This window comes from Ceratotherium simum, chromosome 33, assembly GCF_057802395.1.
Source record: "Ceratotherium simum simum isolate JZ-2026a chromosome 33, ASM5780239v1, whole genome shotgun sequence".
Taxonomy (NCBI): Eukaryota; Metazoa; Chordata; class Mammalia; order Perissodactyla; family Rhinocerotidae; genus Ceratotherium; species Ceratotherium simum.
In genome coordinates this window covers 20675997-20694617 of record NC_141932.1, presented here as the reverse complement: position 1 = coordinate 20694617, position 18621 = coordinate 20675997, and the positions used below count along the sequence as shown (strand labels likewise).

Sequence of the window (18621 nt, the reverse complement as noted above, 5' to 3'; positions counted from 1 at the left end):
AGCTTGGAGCAAGGAGAAAAGTAGGTAGACAAACTCAGAAAAATAGTAGTTCTTTACCGGAATAGGTTAGCAACCACTTAAATACTAAATTCAAAGATCAAAGGAAGAAATTCACCAAAAATAAATTTAACCTCATCACTGTAAACACACAGCCACAACACAAGATAGAATAAGGTATAACAAGAACAACTTAGAAGGGGAAGAGGAAAGTGACTGAATTGACTTAGTATAAGGAAATAGGAGGCCATCAGATAATGGACTATCTCATACACAATATTTTTTGCCCAAACCTCAAGGTAACCACTAAACAAATAATCAAAACAAAACCACATATGATAAACAAAGAGAAAACTAGAAGAGTCATAAGACAGAACAACCAAACTGAATTGGCAGTCCAAAACAAATGGGACAAGAAACAAAGGAAATGCAAAAGAACCAGAAAATAAGTGACAAAACAGCAACATTAAGCCCTCATATATCAATAATTACCCTAAATGTAAATGGATTGAACTCTCCAATCAAAAGATACAGAGTGGCAGGATGGATTAAAAAGCAAGACCCAACAATATGCTGCCTTCAGGAAACACATCTTAGCACTAAAGACAAGCACAGGCTCAGAGTGAAAGGATGGAAGACAATACTCCAAGCTAATGGCAAACAAAAGAAAGCCATACTCATATCAGACAAAGTAGACTTCAAGATAAAACAGGTTAAGAAAGACAAAGAAGGGAAATATATAATGATAAAAGGGACACTCCATCAAGAAGACATATCACTTATAAATATATATGCACCCAACATAGGAGCACCAATGTACATAAAGCAACTATTAACAAACCTAAAAGGAGAAATCAACAACAACACAATAATAGTAGGGGATCTTAACACCCCACTTACAGCAATGGATAGATCATCCAGACAAAAAGTCAATAAAGAAATAGTAGACTTAAATGAAAAACTGGACGAGATGGACCTAGTAGACATATACAGAGCACTCCATCCAAAAACAGCTGACTACACATTCTTCTCAAGCGCGCATGGAACATTCTCTAGGATAGACCATATGTTGGGAAACAAAGCAAGCCTCAATAAATTTAAGAAGATTGAAATCATAACAAGCATCTTTTCAGACCATAAGGCTATGAAACTGGAAATGAACCATGAAAAAAAACTGGGAAAGTGACAAAAATGTGGAGATTAAACAACATGCTACTGAACAACCAATGGATCATTGATGAAATTAAAGGAGAAATCAAAAACTATCTGGAAACAAACGAAAATGATAATATGCCATATCAAACCATATGGGATGCAACAAAAGCGGTCCTGAGAGGGAAACTCATAGCAATACAAGCCCACCTTAACAAACAAGAAAAAGCCCTAATAGGCAACCTTAAATTACACCTAACAGAACTAGAAAAAGAAGAACAAACAAAGCCCAAAGCCAGCAGAAGGAGAGAAATAATAAAAATCAGAGCAGAAATAAATGAAATTGAAACCAAAAAAACAGTAGAAAGGATTAATGAAACAAAGAGTTGGTTCTTCGACAAGATAAACAAAATCGACAAGCCCTTAGCCAGGCTTACTAAGAAAAAAAGAGAAAAGGCTCAAGTAAATAAAATTAGAAATGAAAGAGGAGAAATTACAATGGATACCATGGAAATACAGAGGATTATAAGAGAATACTATGAGAAATTATATGCCAACAAATTGGACAATCTAGAAGAAATAGATAAATTCTTAGATTTATACAACCTCCCAAAATTGAACCAAGAAGAAATGGAGAATCTGAATAGACCAATAACAAGTAAAGAGATTGAAATAGTAATCAAAAACCTCCCAAAAAATAAAAGTCCAGGACCAGATGGCTTCTCCAGTGAATTTTACCAAACATTCAAAGAAGATTTAATACCCATCCTCCTCAAACTATTCCAAAAAATAGAGGAAGATGGAACACTTCCTAAATCATTCTACAAGGCCAAAATCACCCTGATACCAAAACCAGACAAAGACAACACAAAGAAAGAAAATTACAGGCCAATATCGCTGATGAACATTGATGCAAAAATCCTCAACAAAATATTGGCAAACCGAATACAACAATACATTAAAAAGATCATACACCATGATCAGGTGGGATTTATACCAGGGACGCAGGGATGGTTCAACATCCGCAAATCAATCAATGTGATACATCACATCAACAAAACAAAGAATAAAAACCACATGATCATCTCAATAGACACAGAAAAGGCATTTGACAAGATACAACATCCATTTATGATAAAAACTCTCAATAAAATGAGAATAGAAGGAAAGTACCTCAACATAATAAAGGCCATATATGACAAACCCACAGCCAACATCATACTCAACGGGGAAAGACTGAAAGCCATTCCTCTGAGAACAGGAACGAGGCAGGGCTGCCCACTCTCACCACTCCTGTTCAACATAGTACTGGAGGTTTTGGCCAGAGCAATTAGGCAAGAAAAAGGAATAAAAGGAATCCAAATAGGTAACGAAGAAGTGAAACTCTCACTATTTGCAGATGACATGATTGTATATATAGAAAACCCTAAAGAATCTGTTGGAAAACTATTAGAAACAATCAACAACTACAGCAAAGTTGCAGGGTACAAAATCAATCTACAAAAATCAGTTGCATTTCTATATGCTAATAATGAACTAACAGAAAGAGAGCTCAAAAAGATAATACCATTTACAATTGCATCAAAAAGAATAAAATACCTAGGAATAAATCTTACCAAGGAGGTGAAGGACCTATACAATGAGAACTACAAGACATTATTGAAAGAAATCCATGATGACATAAAGAAATGGAAAGATATCCCATGCACGTGGATTGGAAGAATAAACATAGTTAAAATGTCTATATTACCTAAAGCAATCTACAGATTCAATGCAATCCCAATCAGAATCCCAATGACATTCTTCACAGAAATAGAAAAAAGAATACTAAAATTTATATGGGGCAACAAAAGACCCCGAATAGCTAAAGAAATCCTAAGAGAAAAGAACAAAGCAGGAGGCATCACAATCCCCGACTTCAAAACATACTACAGGGCCGGCCCCGTGGCTTAGCGGTTAAGTGCGCACACTCCGCTACTGGCGGCCCGGGTTTGGATCCCGGGTGTGCACTGACCCACCGCTTCTCCGGCCACGCTGAGGCCGCATCCCACATACAGCAACTAGAAGGATGTGCAACTATGACATACAACTATCTGCTGGGGCTTTGGGGAAAAAAAGGAGGAGGATTGGCAATAGATGTTAGCTCAGAGCCGGTCTTCCTCAGCAAAAAGAGGAGGATTAGCATGGATGTTAGCTCAGGGCTGATCTTCCTCACAAAAAAAAAAAAAGAAAAAAAGAAAACATACTACAAAACAATAGTAATCAAAACAGCATGGTACTGGTACAAAAACAGACACACAGATCAATGGAACAGAATTGAAAGCCCAGAAATAAAACCACACATATACGGACAGCTAATTTTCGACAAAGGTGCTAAGAACATGCAATGGAGAAAGGAAAGTCTCTTCAATAAATGGTGTTGGGAAAACTGGACAGCCACATGCAAAAGAATGAAAGTGGACCATGTGCTATCGCCATTCACAAAAATTAACTCAAAATGGATCAAAGACCTGAAGGTGAGACCTGAAACTATAAAACTCATAGAAGAAAATATAGGCAACACACTATTTGACATTGGTTTTAAAGGAATCTTTTCGGATGACATGCCTACCCAGACTAGGGAAACTGAAGAAAAAATAAACAAGTGGGACTTTATCAGATTAAAGAGCTTTTATAAGACAAATGAAACCAGAATCAAGATGAACAGACAACCAACCAGCTGGGAGAGAATATTTGCAAAACATACATCTGACAAGGGGTTGATCTCCATAATATATAAAGAACTCACACAACTGAACAACAAAAAAACAAACAACCCGATCAAAAAATGGGCAGAGGAAATGAACAGACACTTCTCCAAGGAAGATATACAGATGGCCAATAGGCACATGAAAAGATGCTCAACATCACTAATCATCAGGGAAATGCAAATCAAAACAACACTAAGATACCACCTCACGCCCTTTAGAATGGCTATAATCACCAAGACAAAAAACAACAAATGTTGGAGAGGATGTGGAGAAACAGGAACCCTCATACACAGCTGGTGGGAATGCAAATTGGTGCAGCCTCTATGGAAAACGGTATGGAGATTCCTCAAAGAATTAAAAATAGAGATGCCCTATGATCCAGCCATCCCACTACTGGGAATCTATCCAACGCACCTGAAATCAACAATCCAAAGAGGCTTATGCACCCCTATGTTCCTTGCAGCATTATTCACCATAGCCAAGAAGTGGAAGCAACCTAAGTGTCCCTCGACTGACGATTGGATTAAGAAAATGTGGTATATATATACAATGGAATACTACTCAGCCATAAAAAAAAAAGACAAAATCGTCCCATTTGCAACAACATGGATGGGCCTGGAGCGTATTATGTTAAGTGAAATAAGCCAGAAAGAGAAAGACAAACACTGTATGATCTCACTCATATGTGGAATATAAACCAACACATGGACAGAGAAAACTGGACTGTGGTTACCAGGGCCAGTAGGGGTGGGGGGTGGGCACAAGGGGTGAAGGGAGTCATATATATGGTGATGGACAAACAAAAATGTACAACCCAAAATTTCACAATGTTAGAAACCATTAAAACATCAATTAAAAAAAAAAAGGGAGGGTGCTAGGCTGGAGAGAGTTATAGAGCCCTGGCACGATACCTGTTATGGCTGGAAAGGACTTTGGTCTGCGTGTGGGAGAGAGCGTGCCCCTGTGCATGTCGTGTCTGGGTCTCAGTGAGTCTGGGGTCCGTGAATGCTTGGATGGGTCTGTGTAAGGTTCTAGGTGAAAGGCAGTTGAAAGTCTGAGACAGCTGGAATCTGAGTAACCTGGAGGCTTCCGAGTATGAAAGACTGGGTGTACGCAAGTCTCTCCAAGCAGGTGCATCAAGGGCAGGTCTGGGCCCCAACTGAGTACCTGTGTTCTTGGGATGCAGTGTACAAGTGTGAATCGGTGAATGTGTGTACTATCCGGACCCAATAGCTTGACTGTACCTCCCTAAAAATGAAAAGAACCAGAAAAACATCTTAAATGGTCTTCATTAATTATATAGTAATAATATTGATGTCATTCTGAAAACTATTAGATATAAATATAGATTACAGATATGGATATACAATATTAGCTTATATACATAAATGATACTGATATAGAAAGATGGTATAGACATAGATATCTATACTATAAAGATATATATATATAGTATAGATGTAGATGACATATAGGTAGATGATTTCAATATATGTGATATAAGTATGGTATAGACATATGATATTGATGCATAAAAAGATGTAGATGATTAGAGAGGATAAAGCAGATAAACAATAATTTATGTTAATGATAATGATAATAATTATTATGTTAACATAATGATATTACATTAATATCATTAAGAACCAAGATCTTCGGGCCTGCCCCATGGCTTAGCGGTTAAGTGCGCGTGCTCCGCTGCTGGCTCCCGGGCGTGCATGGACGCACCGCTTCTCCGGCCATGCTGAGGCCACGTCCCACATACAGCAACTAGAAGGATGTGCAACTATGACATACAACTATCTAGTGGGGCTTTGGGGGAAAAATAAATAAATAAATAAAATTATTCAAAAAAAGAGACAGAAGGTCTTGAAGTACAGTTTGATAGAAAACGCAACAGAAATGCTTGATTCTTTCCTTTATTTATCAGTTTTCAAAAAAATGAGTTGGTTTCTCAGCATCCTTCCAAGGTGACCCGTGAGGTTCTTTTGAGTGTCATGAGGATGATTCTCTGAGGTGCCTGATCATGGTGAGAGTTTCATGGTCATGTCAGAATCTAGGGATGAAATACTGACAAGTGCTTAGAAAAGTAAGAAAATGAAAGACAAAGCAGTTATTAGCTTTAGGAAAAACAAGCCTGTAGGAGAAAGAAAAGTAGCTGTAGGTCGCTACATGGCCCAGCTGTGAACTCGATTACATAGTCGTAATAATGTAAGCACTCAATATTGATTTAACTAGAAATGGGGATCAACTCCACTGAGGAACTGTGGGGCAGAGAAGAGAGTGAGTGCTGAGGGGATCTCTCCCGGAAGGCATGCCAGGATTTGGTTCCTGAAGGAATTCCGCAGGAGACCGAGGTCCTTGGATCTACTTTGTCTGGTGTGGGAGGCTGAATAATGCCCCTTTCCCCTAAAGATGCCCATGGTAAAAGAGACTTTGCAGGTGTGATTAAATTAAAGACCTTGAGATGGGGAGATGATTCTGGATTATCCTGGTGGCCCATTGTCATCATAAGTGTCCTTATAAGAGGGAGGCAGAAGGCTCAGAGTCAGAGGAGATGTGACAGTGGAAGCAGAGGTTGCATGACGCAGCCATGAGCTGAGGAACATGGGCAGCCTCTAGATACTGGAAGAGGCAGGGAACAGACTCTCCCCTGGGGCCTCCAGAAGGAACCAGCCCTGCTGAGACCTTGATTTTTGCCCCTGGAAACTCATTTCAGACATGACTTCCAGAACTATGAAAGAATAAACTAGTGTTGTTTCAAGCCTCTAAACTGGTGGTAATTTGCAGCAATAGGAAACTCAGCCACCCAAGTATGAGGTTGTTCTGAAATGGGACAAAAGGGAGGCCCTGTCCCTGACTGATCCCTGGCCTCTGCCTCTTCCCTTCCAAACCTCTGCATTGGCTTTTGCGGCAACAAAGAGTTGGGGAGTCCCTCTGTCCTAAACAGCCCAGTCCCCCCAATCAGACCACATATGTCTCACCTCCTGGTCTTTGCCCAGGTTGTCCCCCCTCCCTGGATTTCCCTCTGTGGCTGGATTTAGGGTTCAGTGTAGATCCAGGGTTAAGATTCATTCCAGGACGTGGATCAGCAGTCTGTTTGGACCAGTGGTCGGGGCTCAGACTGCTGTTTTGTACTCTCCTGGAATGTCTACTGACCGTGAGATCATCCAGCCCCTGCTCATTCAGCCCTGGAAGAGAATCCAAGCTGTTGTAGCATCTGGTTTGGGCCCTGACGTCACCTCAGCCACGCGCCTGCCTCCTGGAGAAATGTCTCAAAAGATTAAGGAACTCATTCAGCTGTTGCCATAGGTGTTTATCTTCAAAAGAAACTGTGCCAAAGTTCTTGGTATCAGAATATCAACAGGGAGAGGTTCCCACCCATGCCTCTGGCTTCCCCCTCATACCTTGCACCTGCTACGCCTGGGTGGATGACTTTGCACAAGTGACGTCCTGACTCTGGCCCCAGGCCCTCCTTTGCAAACCAAAGGTGATGAATGAGAAGACTCTAACAGGGTTCCAAGGTTAAAATTCCACAGTTCCTTTTTTTTTTTTTTTTGTGAGGAAGATCAGCCCTGAGCTAACATCCATGTCAATCCTCCTTTTTTTGCTGAGGAAGACTGGCCCTGAGCTAACATCTATTGCCAATCTACTCCTTTTTTTTTTTCCTTTTTCTCCCCAAAGCCCCAGTAGATTGTTGTATGTCATAGTTGCACATCCTTCTAGTTGCTGTATGTGGGACACCGCCTCAGCATGCCCGGAGAAGTATTGCGTCGGTGCACGCCTGGGATCCGAACCCGGGCCACCAGTAGCAGAGCACGCACTCTTAACCACTAAGCCACGGGGCCAGCCCCAAAATTCCACAGTTCTGAGAGCCTAGAGTTCCCAGGCAGCAGGGCACAAGCTTTGGATTCAGACATACCTGGGTTTGAGCCCCAGGCCTGCCACAGATTGGTTGGGTGGTCTTGGGAAAATGACTGAACACTCCTGGGCCTCAGTTTCCTTATCTGTAAAATGGAGATTAAATAAGGCAATGCCTCAGAGGAAATGAACAGACACTTCTCCAAGGAAGATATACAGATGGCCAATAGGCACATGAAAAGATGCTCAACACCACTAATCATCAGGGAAATGCAAATCAAAACAACACTAAGATACCACCTCACGCCCTTTAGAATGGCTATAATCACCAAGACAAAAAACAACAAATGTTGGAGAGGATGTGGAGAAACAGGAACCCTCATACACAGCTGGTGGGAATGCAAATTGGTGCAGCCTCTATGGAAAACGGTATGGAGATTCCTCAAAGAATTAAAAATAGAGATGCCCTATGATCCAGCCATCCCACTACTGGGAATCTATCCAACGCACCTGAAATCAACAATCCAAAGAGGCTTATGCACCCCTATGTTCCTTGCAGCATTATTCACCATAGCCAAGAAGTGGAAGCAACCTAAGTGTCCCTCGACTGACGATTGGATTAAGAAAATGTGGTATATATATACAATGGAATACTACTCAGCCATTAAAAAAAAGACAAAATCGTCCCATTTGCAACAACATGGATGGGCCTGGAGCGTATTATGTTAAGTGAAATAAGCCAGAAAGAGAAAGACAAACACTGTATGATCTCACTCATATGTGGAATATAAACCAACACATGGACAGAGAAAACTGGACTGTGGTTACCAGGGCCAGTGGGGGTGGGGGGTGGGGGGTGGGCACAAGGGGTGAAGGGAGTCATATATATGGTGATGGACAAACAAAATTGCACAATGTTAGAAACCATTAAAACATCAATAAAAAAATAAAATAAAATAAGGCAATGCCTCTTAAGTGTACAGCACAGAGCCTGGTGCCACACACACTCTATATATTATTGCTGTTCAGTTTATAACGGTTATTTATAATTAGGTCTGTGGTGGTGATGCCCAGCAACTTAGGGCCAAGCATCAGGACACAGTTCTGGACATGCTGGGTTGTGATATAGGAACTATGGCCAACTCCTTTATTAACACAGGACACAATCAATCAGAGAGTGTCAGACAGAAAACAACACTGCTCTTCAAGGTGGGGACTGGTCCTTAGTCTGGGATACCCACATGGGGAAGGGTCCATGAGGATTTTCCACTGGATGGGCAAATATAGGGATTAATTAAAAGAAATTAATGCCCAGATCCTCATCTTCCCAATGGACAATTCCCTGAATAAATCTGCCTGAGAAGGTCCCTGTAGGAATGACTTACCCACTTCCTGTCTCCACCCTTCACCCACTTTTTTAAAAAGTGAAAAACCCTACCTCCCCTCATTCTCAATTCTTGCTCCCAAGGCAGAAAATTATCCAGTTGGCCAAAGAGACATCTAGAATATTAATATTGTGCTTGAGAAAGGGAGATACTCTAATGACTGGCTTACAAATCCTTTTGCAAGTCTTTGCTTTTCAAGTTTCTGCTTCCAATACTTTGCATTCAACAAAATTGGGAGAAGACCTAGAAAGATCATCAGCTGAGAAATCACCAAACTATTTTTTGGAGATAGACCACAACTGATTTTTGGAACATAGCTTAGAAGGAGTTCAAAGAATTAAAGGACATCGCTATACTAGGTTTGCTTGGGTTTTTTTGATTCTCATATTTTAAATTGTGTGAACACGTTTTCTCCATGCTTGCATGAAAGGAGAGAGAAAGGGGACTTGCTCATTTTTCCCTGGGTATCTCCCATGTATACGTGAGATATATATGTTAATAAACTTCCGTTTGTTTTTCTCTTGTTTAAAAAGAGAGAGGGAGAAAAGAATTAATTTTTTTAAATAAAAATAAACATGAGAAAGAGACTACCAGAACAATTTTATGCCAAAAATGTTTGAAAAATAAATCAAGTGGACGAATTCTCAATAAAATAACAATAATAATCCAACTTGCCAAATGGACACAAGAAGAAAGAATAAACATGAATAGCCCTACGATGATTAAGGAAATTGAATCTATATTTAAACACCTTTCCCTCTAATGTTTCTGAGAGTTTCACTAGTGAATTTTACTAAACAGTTAAGGAAGAAATTATGCCAACCTTATACAAACTCTTTCAGGGAACAGGAAAAGAGTAGCTTTTGTGAAGCCGGCAGAAACTTGATACCAAAACCTGCCTGAGACAATGCAAGAAAGTAAAATTACAGGCCAATCTTGTTAATGAACTTAGATATAAAAATCATAAATCAAATCTTAGCAAACAGAATCTTGCGAAATATAAAAAGGTTCATATACTATAATTCATTTGTCTTTAACCCAGAAAGAATGGCTTAACTTGAGAAAATTATTCAATTTAATTAACAGATTAAAGGAGAAAAATTATAGGATGGTCTCAATGGACCTGAAAAACTACTTGACAAAATTCAACACTTATTCAAGGTTTAAAAAAAAACTCCTAGCAAACTAAGAATAAAATGCCTTCAACTGATAAAGTTTCCTGCAGCGAAGTTCTTACCTAATAGTGAAACATCGAAAGTTTTCCCTATGAGGTTGGCAACAAGACAAGGATGCCTACTCTCACCACTTTTCTTCAACATTGTACTGGAAGACTTAGCCTGTGCACTAAGGCAAATAAGTAAATAAATGAAAAAATAAACAAATAAATGGCATAAGAGTTGTCAAGAAAACAACAAATCTGCCATTACTTGCAGATGATATAATTTGTAGGTATAAATCCAACACTTTATAAGTGAGCATAGAAAGATTGCCGGATACCAAATCAATATATTTGTGTTTCTAGATGAAAACCACAATTACCAGATGGCATTTTAAAATAGCATGTAAAAATATCAAATACCTAGGAATAAGTCTAACAAAAGATATGCAAGAACACTACAGAGAAAATCAATGAAATAATATTGAGATAAATTTTAAAAGATAAATAAATGGAGAGAGAAACCATATTCCTGAATTGGCAGACAATATTTTAAATATGTCAGTTCTCCTCAAATGGACCTACAGAGTCACTTTAAATCAAATCAAAATTGCAAAAGGTTATTTTGTGGAATTTGATACACTCATTCTAAAACGCATATGGATAGTAACCCCTTAAAGTTACACAATATTATATGTCAACTATCTCAATAAAGCTGGAAAATAAAAATAAAAACGTATATGGAAATGCAAAGCATCAAGAAAAGCCAAGACGCTCCTAAATAGGAACAAGGTGGAAGGATTTACTCTACTCAATATCAAAATTTATTATGAGGGGGCCAGCCCCGTGGTATAGTAGTTAAAGTTTGGCATGCTCTGCTGCAGCAGCCCAGGTTCAGAGGTTCAGATCCCGGGCGTAGATCTACACCACTCATCGGCCACGCTGTGGCAGCATCCCACATACAAAATAGAGGAAGACTGGTACAGATGTTAGCTCAGGGCAAATCTTCCTCAAGCGGGAAAAAAAAAGAGGGGTGCCAGCCCCATGGCATAGCGGTTAAGTGCGCGTGCTCTGCTGCTGGCGGCCCGGGTTTGGATCCCGGGTGCACACAATGCACTGCTTGTCAGGCCATGCTGTGGCGGCGTCCCATATAACATGGAGGAAGATAGGCATAGATGTTAGCCCAGGACCAGTCTTCCTCAGCAAAAAAGAGGAGGAATGGCACAGATATTAGCTCAGGGTTGACCTTCCTCACAAAAAAAAAGGAGGAAGATTGGCAACAGATGTTAGCTTAGGGGCAATCTTCCTCAGCAGGAAAAAAAATTCATTATGAAGCCATAGTAATTAGGATGGTGTAGAATTACCATAAGCATGAACAGGGACGAATGGAAGACATGAGACAGCCCAAAACAGGGACTCACATTTGGTTGATGCCAGAGATGACATTACATAGCAGTGGGGAAAGGACGGTTTTTTCAATAATGGGATTGAGACAATTGAGTATATGGAGAAAAAAATATTTAACACCTACCTGACATGACACCAAATATCAATTCCAGGTAGATTGTAGATCTAAATGTGAAAGGCAAAGCAATAAAGATTTTAGAAGATAACCTAGGAGCATATCAAGGAAAGGAAAGCATTCCTAAATAGGACACAAAAAAGCACTAACAATCAAGGAAAAGGTTGACAAATAGGACCACACTCAAAGAGAATTCATTAGAAGACTCCAGGCAAAGAAGGAAAAGGCAAGCCACAGGCCAAAGAAGATATTTGCCATAAACGACCAGCAAAGAGGTCACATCCAGAATAGAGAAAGAATTCCTAGAAATCAATCATAAAAAGACAAACAACCCAAATGAAAAATGGACACAATTGACAACAGACATTTACAAAAGAGAAAGTTTAAATGGCCAATAAACAAATCAAAAGATGCTCAACCTCATTAGCCATCAGGGAAGGCAAATTAAAACCATAACACAACATAAATACACACTCACAGATTTTCTAAAATTAAAAGATCTGGAGCAAATTTTGGCAAAGATGTGGAACAGAAAATTTCATACACTGCTGTCCAGATGTGAATTAGTATGGTCACTTGCAAAATTTGGTAGGAACCACTAAGGTGAAAGAAATGCACATCCAATGACCCATCCATTTTTCTCCTGGGTATATACTCAGCAAAAATGTATAAACATATACCAAGAGATGTGCATTTAAAATGCTCATGGAAGCATCATTCATACTGAGAAGAATTCTATTGGTAAAACGAGTAATATTAATTCACAGATACAAGAACTAAGTGGGAAAGAAGTCCATTCATTTCCTTAAGAAATAAATGTCAGGGCCAGCCCAGTGGCATGATGGTTAAGTTCACACGCTCCACTTCCGCAGGCCGGGGTTCATGGGGTCAGATCCTGGGTGCAGACCTACACACCACTCATCAAGCCATACTGTGGCAGCATCCCACATACAAAAAAGAGGAAGATTGGCACAGATCTTAGCTCAGGGACAATCTCCCTCAAGCAAAAAGAGAAAGATTGGCGGGGCCGGCCCAGTGGCGCAAGCGGTTGGGTGCGCGCGCTCCGCTGCGGCGGCCCGGGGTTCGCTGGTTCGGATCCCGGGTGCGCACCGACGCACTGCTTTGGCAAGCCATGCTGTGGTGGCGTCCCATATAAAGTGGAGGAGGATGGGCACGGATATTAGCCCAGGGCCGTCTTCCTCAGCAAAAAAAAGAGGAGGATTGGCGGATGTTAGCACAGGGCTGATCTCCTCACAAAAAAAAAAAAAAAAAAAAAGATTGGCAACAGATGTTAGCTCAGGGCCAATCTTCCTCACCAAAAAAAAAAAAAGAAAGAAATGTCAAATATAATTTTGCTTTTTATGTTTAATAATTGCATATCAAATTATGTAATGATTTATGTTTTGATCACTTGTGTACAAGTAATAGTTGTAATAAAAACCCGATTCAGGAGGAAAAATGTTAATTTCTCAGAGTCTAATGGTCACAAGAAATAAATTTTGCTTAATTTCTATTTATTTACATTTTGGGAGGGCAGAAATATGATAGGATGATCACTAAATGCTACTCAAGCATAAAAATACATTAGGATAAAATTCTGTGGCAGAAGTGGAATGAAATACAAGTTCAAAGAGAAAAAAGAAACTATAAAATTAAAGAAAGAGGTGCTTATGTCTTTTTGTAAATGGTTAATAGTAGATCTCAAGTCTTGAAGATTCCACTGGATATATTTAAAAGAGTGGCATACTTTTGTTTTTAACTGTCAATATTTACAATACACCAGAAATGGCAACAATTTAAACTTATGAAAAAAAGTTTGCCATCAACTTAAAATGTGTAAAGATACAAAATTTTTCCAAAAAAATTTTATGTACTACAAAGACAAAATAGTGAGAAGACTGCTCTCAAGATAACTGAAAAGGAACTCAGTCAAAACTGTAGCACCAAATTCAGGGGTTCACAGAGCTGGATCCCCAAAGCTATGATTTTTAAAAATACTCAACTCTGGTTATAACATTTACAATATTGATTTAAAAACTTCCTAGAAAATAGTAGGTAAAGACAGAAGCATCTCTGGGGTCGGCCCTGTGGCTTAGCGGTTAAGTGCACGCGTTCCGCTGCTGGTGGCCCGGGTTCAGATCCCGGGCGCACACCGATGCACCACTTCTCCGGCCACGCTGAGGTGGCATCCCACATACAGCAACTAGAAGGATGTGCAACTATGACACACAACTATCTACTGTAGCCTTGGGGAAAACAAACAAGGAGGAGGATTGGCAATAGATGTTAGCTCAGGGCTGATCTTCCTCACAAAAAAAAACAAGATAGAAGCATCTCCAGTGATCTCCAAGACCAGCACAAAATTCTACAAAGATAAATTTTAATGCAAAATAAATATTAGCCACACAATTTTTGAAAAGTATTAGAAAATACAAATTCTGGCGGGGAGTTGGCTAAGAACCTCTACTCCACCTGCCTGGTGGTGGCTGTCCCCCTCTCTCCCAGGCCTCTCACCCACAGTCTCCCTGATTCCTCCTCCTCTACCCGCCTCAAATACTGGGATTCCTGGGGGCTAGGACCCAAGTCTTCTCCTCGCTGTCTCTCCAGAGTGAGTCCAGCCATTCAGAGGGCTTCAAATGCCACTGACTGTCTGCTAAGGACCCCCAAACCTATGCCTGCTGCCCAGATCTAGCATCACCTGGCCCCTGCCTGCCCCCTTCCCACTCCAGCCACAAGGGCCTTGCTGGGTCTCCACGCTACCTCCCAGGTCTCAGGCCACACCTGTAATGTTTGCTCCCCTCTTCCCTCCCAAGTCCTGCCCCTCCTTGAGGTGAGAAACCAACTCCCCCACCTGCCCCCCCCCAGCACTCCGTACTGGAATTATCAACAACTGAGTTCCTCCAATATCCATGCTACCCTCTGCAAGGAACACTCTTCCCCAAGATCTTCCTCTACTCATTCTACAGACTCACATATGCCCTCCTCCCTGACACCTACCATTCCCATTTCCCACAATCCCCTGTGCCTCCTCCATCCCAGGCCAGACCAAGCCGGGCAGTCGATGGTGACTGATCTGTCTACCCCACTGGACTGTGAGCCCCACGTGGGCATGGCTGTCTCTGTCTCCACTGTGACTCCAGCATCGCCCAGCCAGGCCTGGGCACAGAGCCACCTGGCATCAGCTCTGGATGGAAGGAGCTGAGCCGGGCTCCCTGGGGCCTCCAGCACTCAGCACATGCAGAGGGCCCTTCTGCATCTTTGCCCTCTGGATCCCCTCCAGCCACTCCTTATACTGGCATGTTGAAATATAACCTGGGAATTAAATGCAGATGGACTTTACTTTAGATTTGGAGACATGGGAGCATAAAGAGGGACGTGACTTTCCCAAAGTAACACCAGAAGCCAGTGACCCCCTGACCCTGGGTGGGGCCTTTTGTCAGCTATCTAAGGGTGGGTCTCACTCTGTAGAAAGATAGAAAATGACAGAGCCAGTCCAGGCTGGTTCCAGCAGCTGAACTGAGAACACTCGTGACCTTAGGAGTTCCTCGGAATTGACACCTGGGTGGGGGCTGAAATGGGCAGGACCAGGGAGTGAGGGATTAATGGGAGAAAGGGAATTCTTTATCTGCAGTCTTTCAAAGTTTTAATGAGCCCATGATCACCTACTGCTTGTGTAACTGAATTTCTATGAAAAGTAATCATGGAGATAATAATGACATTGGTTTCGGGCTGTTGCGAGATGTGGGCGCCACGCCTGGCACAGAACACGCACCTAGAACAAGAGGGCAGGGAACGGGCAGCCAGCGCATAATGACTGTTTGCCTTGATTTGCCATTAATCACGCCATGCCCTTTAATCCTCCCAGGGAGGTACTAATATATCACCCTTATCTTACTGAGGAGAGACCGGAATAGAGGGGGGTTAGCTCCTGGCCACACAGGACAGGCGGAAGAGGAGGAGGAGGAGGGGAGGGGGCGCGTTATTTCTATCCCTCTCAAGTTCTCCTGGACCCCTGGGGTCTATGGTTTTCTCCCCCTTTCGGAATCCTCCTCCTCTTCTCCCACTCGGCTCCCCGCCCCCTCCCAACGCTAAAGCCCAGTGACCTGTGGGGTGGAGGGCGCCCCCTGGTGGAGTCCGTGTGTGAGCAGCAGAGGGAGCTGGGGGTTTGCAGGATGGATGCAGTCGTGCGGGGGTCCTACCAAGATAGGGAAGGGGGGGCGTCAGAGTAGGAATCACTCTCTCATTTTTTTATCACAGCCCACAGCAACCACCCTGTTGGGGAGTAGGGAAGGAGCAAAACAGTACCCCTAAACTGAGGGGAGAGGGGGAGGGAGAGAGGGATGGGAGAGTGAAGAACAATCCAGAACCACAGACACTTAGGAGCTGGGTGACCTTGAGCAAGTAACTTAACTTTCTTCTGCCCCAAATTCCTCATCGCAAGACGAAGACACGGATGATATATTAGTACCTCCCTCAAAGTATTAATGGGGGCTCGTAGGATTCATGCCTTTTGTAGGAGGAACACAAGGGAGATTCCTTAACTCAGCCTGGGCTGGGGGCCGAGGGCGGGGGCTCACTATTTACTGAGCCTCTAAAGCTGGGGATTCAGAGACAGAAAAAAACCCAGCCCTGCTCTCAGGGGCTCCCCACAAGGTTATTATGGGCAGGCCACCACGTAGATAGCAGAGTTATTGCATTTGATGGTTACTGCATCTCTGGGAGGGATGTACAGTCATGAGCCCCATTTACAGATGGGGAAAACTGAGAGGTTGAATAACTTGGCCAAAGTCACACAAAAAGACGTGGCAGTGGCAGTCGCAACTGAATTCAGGTAACTCCTGTTCCCAAAAGTTTCCAAAACGGAGGCTCCAGCCCTTCAAAGCTCAAACTGGGGCTTCCACCTCCTATGCCTCCCATCTCCCTAAATTTCCTCTTCCTTTTGAATGCAGAACCGTTAAGCTCACTCCTTTGCTGCCTTGGGTCCCCCCAGTCATTTCCTAAGAGGCTGCCCTCTACCGTCCTTCCACCTCCCCCGCCTCCACCAACCGGCTGAGCCACATATTTTCATCAACCAAGACAGTTCTCGCCCTCTGAGAATTCTGAAGCCAGCTGCTGGAACTGGTACATTTCCATCCCACTTAATGGGATGGTCTGTGTCTCCCCCGCCAGGTGCTGTGTGGGGCACAGACACCCAGGGGTGAGGAAGATGGTCCCTGTCCCCGTGATCCCCCAGCTCTGGGCTTGGAGGGGCAACCAGCATCAGACAAATGATCACAGATGTGCAGTTTACAAACCCCCTGGCTGTGAGTGGAAGGTTGACGGGAGAGGTGAGCCTGGAGGCCTGGAGGCCAGGAGCTCTGGTAGGAGACTAGGCAGAGCCCAGGTGGAAGGGGACTGGGCTGGACCAGAAGGGAGGCCAGGAGGGGGCACAGTGAAGCCACATGCTGCAAGCAGAAGGAACCAGACCCTCATGACTCAGGCAATTGAAATGAGGAAATTCTCAACCCAGAGAAAGATGCAGTGCTGTCTGTAAGAGGAAAAAACAAAACAACCTAGAGATGGGTCCATAGGGGAAATGGATGGAGGCATTATGTCAAAACCATTCCATGAACTACTAAAACAAATGAACCAGAGCCACATGTATGGACATGAACAAATCTCAAAAACTAAAGAAAAAAGGCCAGTGGCAGAAAGATACGTGGATGCCATGTGCTACCCTGTGTATAAAGTTTTTAAACCTGCAAAAGAAATTTTCCCAAATAAGTGTGCAGATGCACAATATGCAACAAAAGAATAAAAATGTATCTCGGAGTATTAACTGTACGAGAGTAGTTCCCTGGGGGAGGGAGGCAGGAACATGACATCTGGGAAGGGACCCTAATTCAGTCAGGAATATTTTATTTCTCTAAACAAATAAATGGTAAAAGTGTTAAGATTGCAGCCGGCCCGGTGGCATAGTGGTTAAGCTGGCGTGCTCTGCTTCGGCGGCCCGGGGTTCGTGGGTTTGGCTCATCAAGCCATGCTGTGGTGGCATCCCAGATACAAAATAGAGGAAGATGGGCACAAATGTTAGCTCAGAACCAATCTTCCTCAGCAAAGAAAGAGGAAGATTGGCAACGGATGTTAGCTCATGGCGAATCTCCCTCACACACACAAAAAAAGTGTTAATATATAATAAAGACAGGTGTGGATACACAACTAATCATGACAATTCCTCTAAACCTGTCCCATCTCTGTATTTGAAATAATTAATTATTTTTAAAACAGAAGAAAGAGGGGGGTGGAACCAGATGATAATCGGATACAGACAAAGATGGAGAGGAGGGAGCATGAGCCATCACAGAGAAGACCTGCAATTTCATCTTTCTCAGCCATTGGCTGCCCTCTTGATGTAAATTTGTGGGAGCAGTGGCTTATTTTTTTTACCACCCACCCCCCCTATAGGGTGTAGTACATAGAAGGTCTCAGGAAAAGAGAGGATAGGATGAGGCATGGGATAAAGCTGTGGGTGAGAGGAGGAGGGAAAGAGTGGATGAGAGATGGGATGTGGGGATGGGACAAGGGGACAGCAGTAGAAGACCCAAGCACATTGCTGCTTTGTGGTCTGTGACATAGTCAACTCCCTGAAGTCACTCACAGCCAGGGATGCTCTTAGAATGCAGGGAAGCCGCAGGCCTGGGGTAGCAGGAAGGAAACAAGACTCATCCTAAACTTCCCCTTTGCCCAGTTCTGGGGTGCTGGGTGGGGCAGCTTTGAAGGAGGGAAGGGATAGAGACTAAGATAAGCAAGGTTGGGAGG

General features: G+C 42.5%; 1 long non-coding RNA gene across 2 annotated transcripts in view; it reads right to left on the bottom strand.

Moving 5' to 3' along the window:
• Nucleotides 1–18621, bottom strand: part of LOC147912881 (uncharacterized) — a 50076-nt gene that overhangs the window by 26615 nt on the left and 4840 nt on the right. Inside the window, exons 2-5 of one of the 2 annotated variants that reach the window (XR_015549510.1) lie at nt 11833–11873; nt 9969–10044; nt 7822–7906; nt 4571–5147 (exon numbers count right to left, since the gene is read on the bottom strand). This is a non-coding gene — a long non-coding RNA (uncharacterized LOC147912881). Of the gene's footprint in view, nt 1–4570; nt 5148–7821; nt 7907–9968; nt 10045–11832; nt 11874–18621 lie in introns of those variants that run through there. The other variant, XR_015549511.1, reaches the window with a different exon arrangement.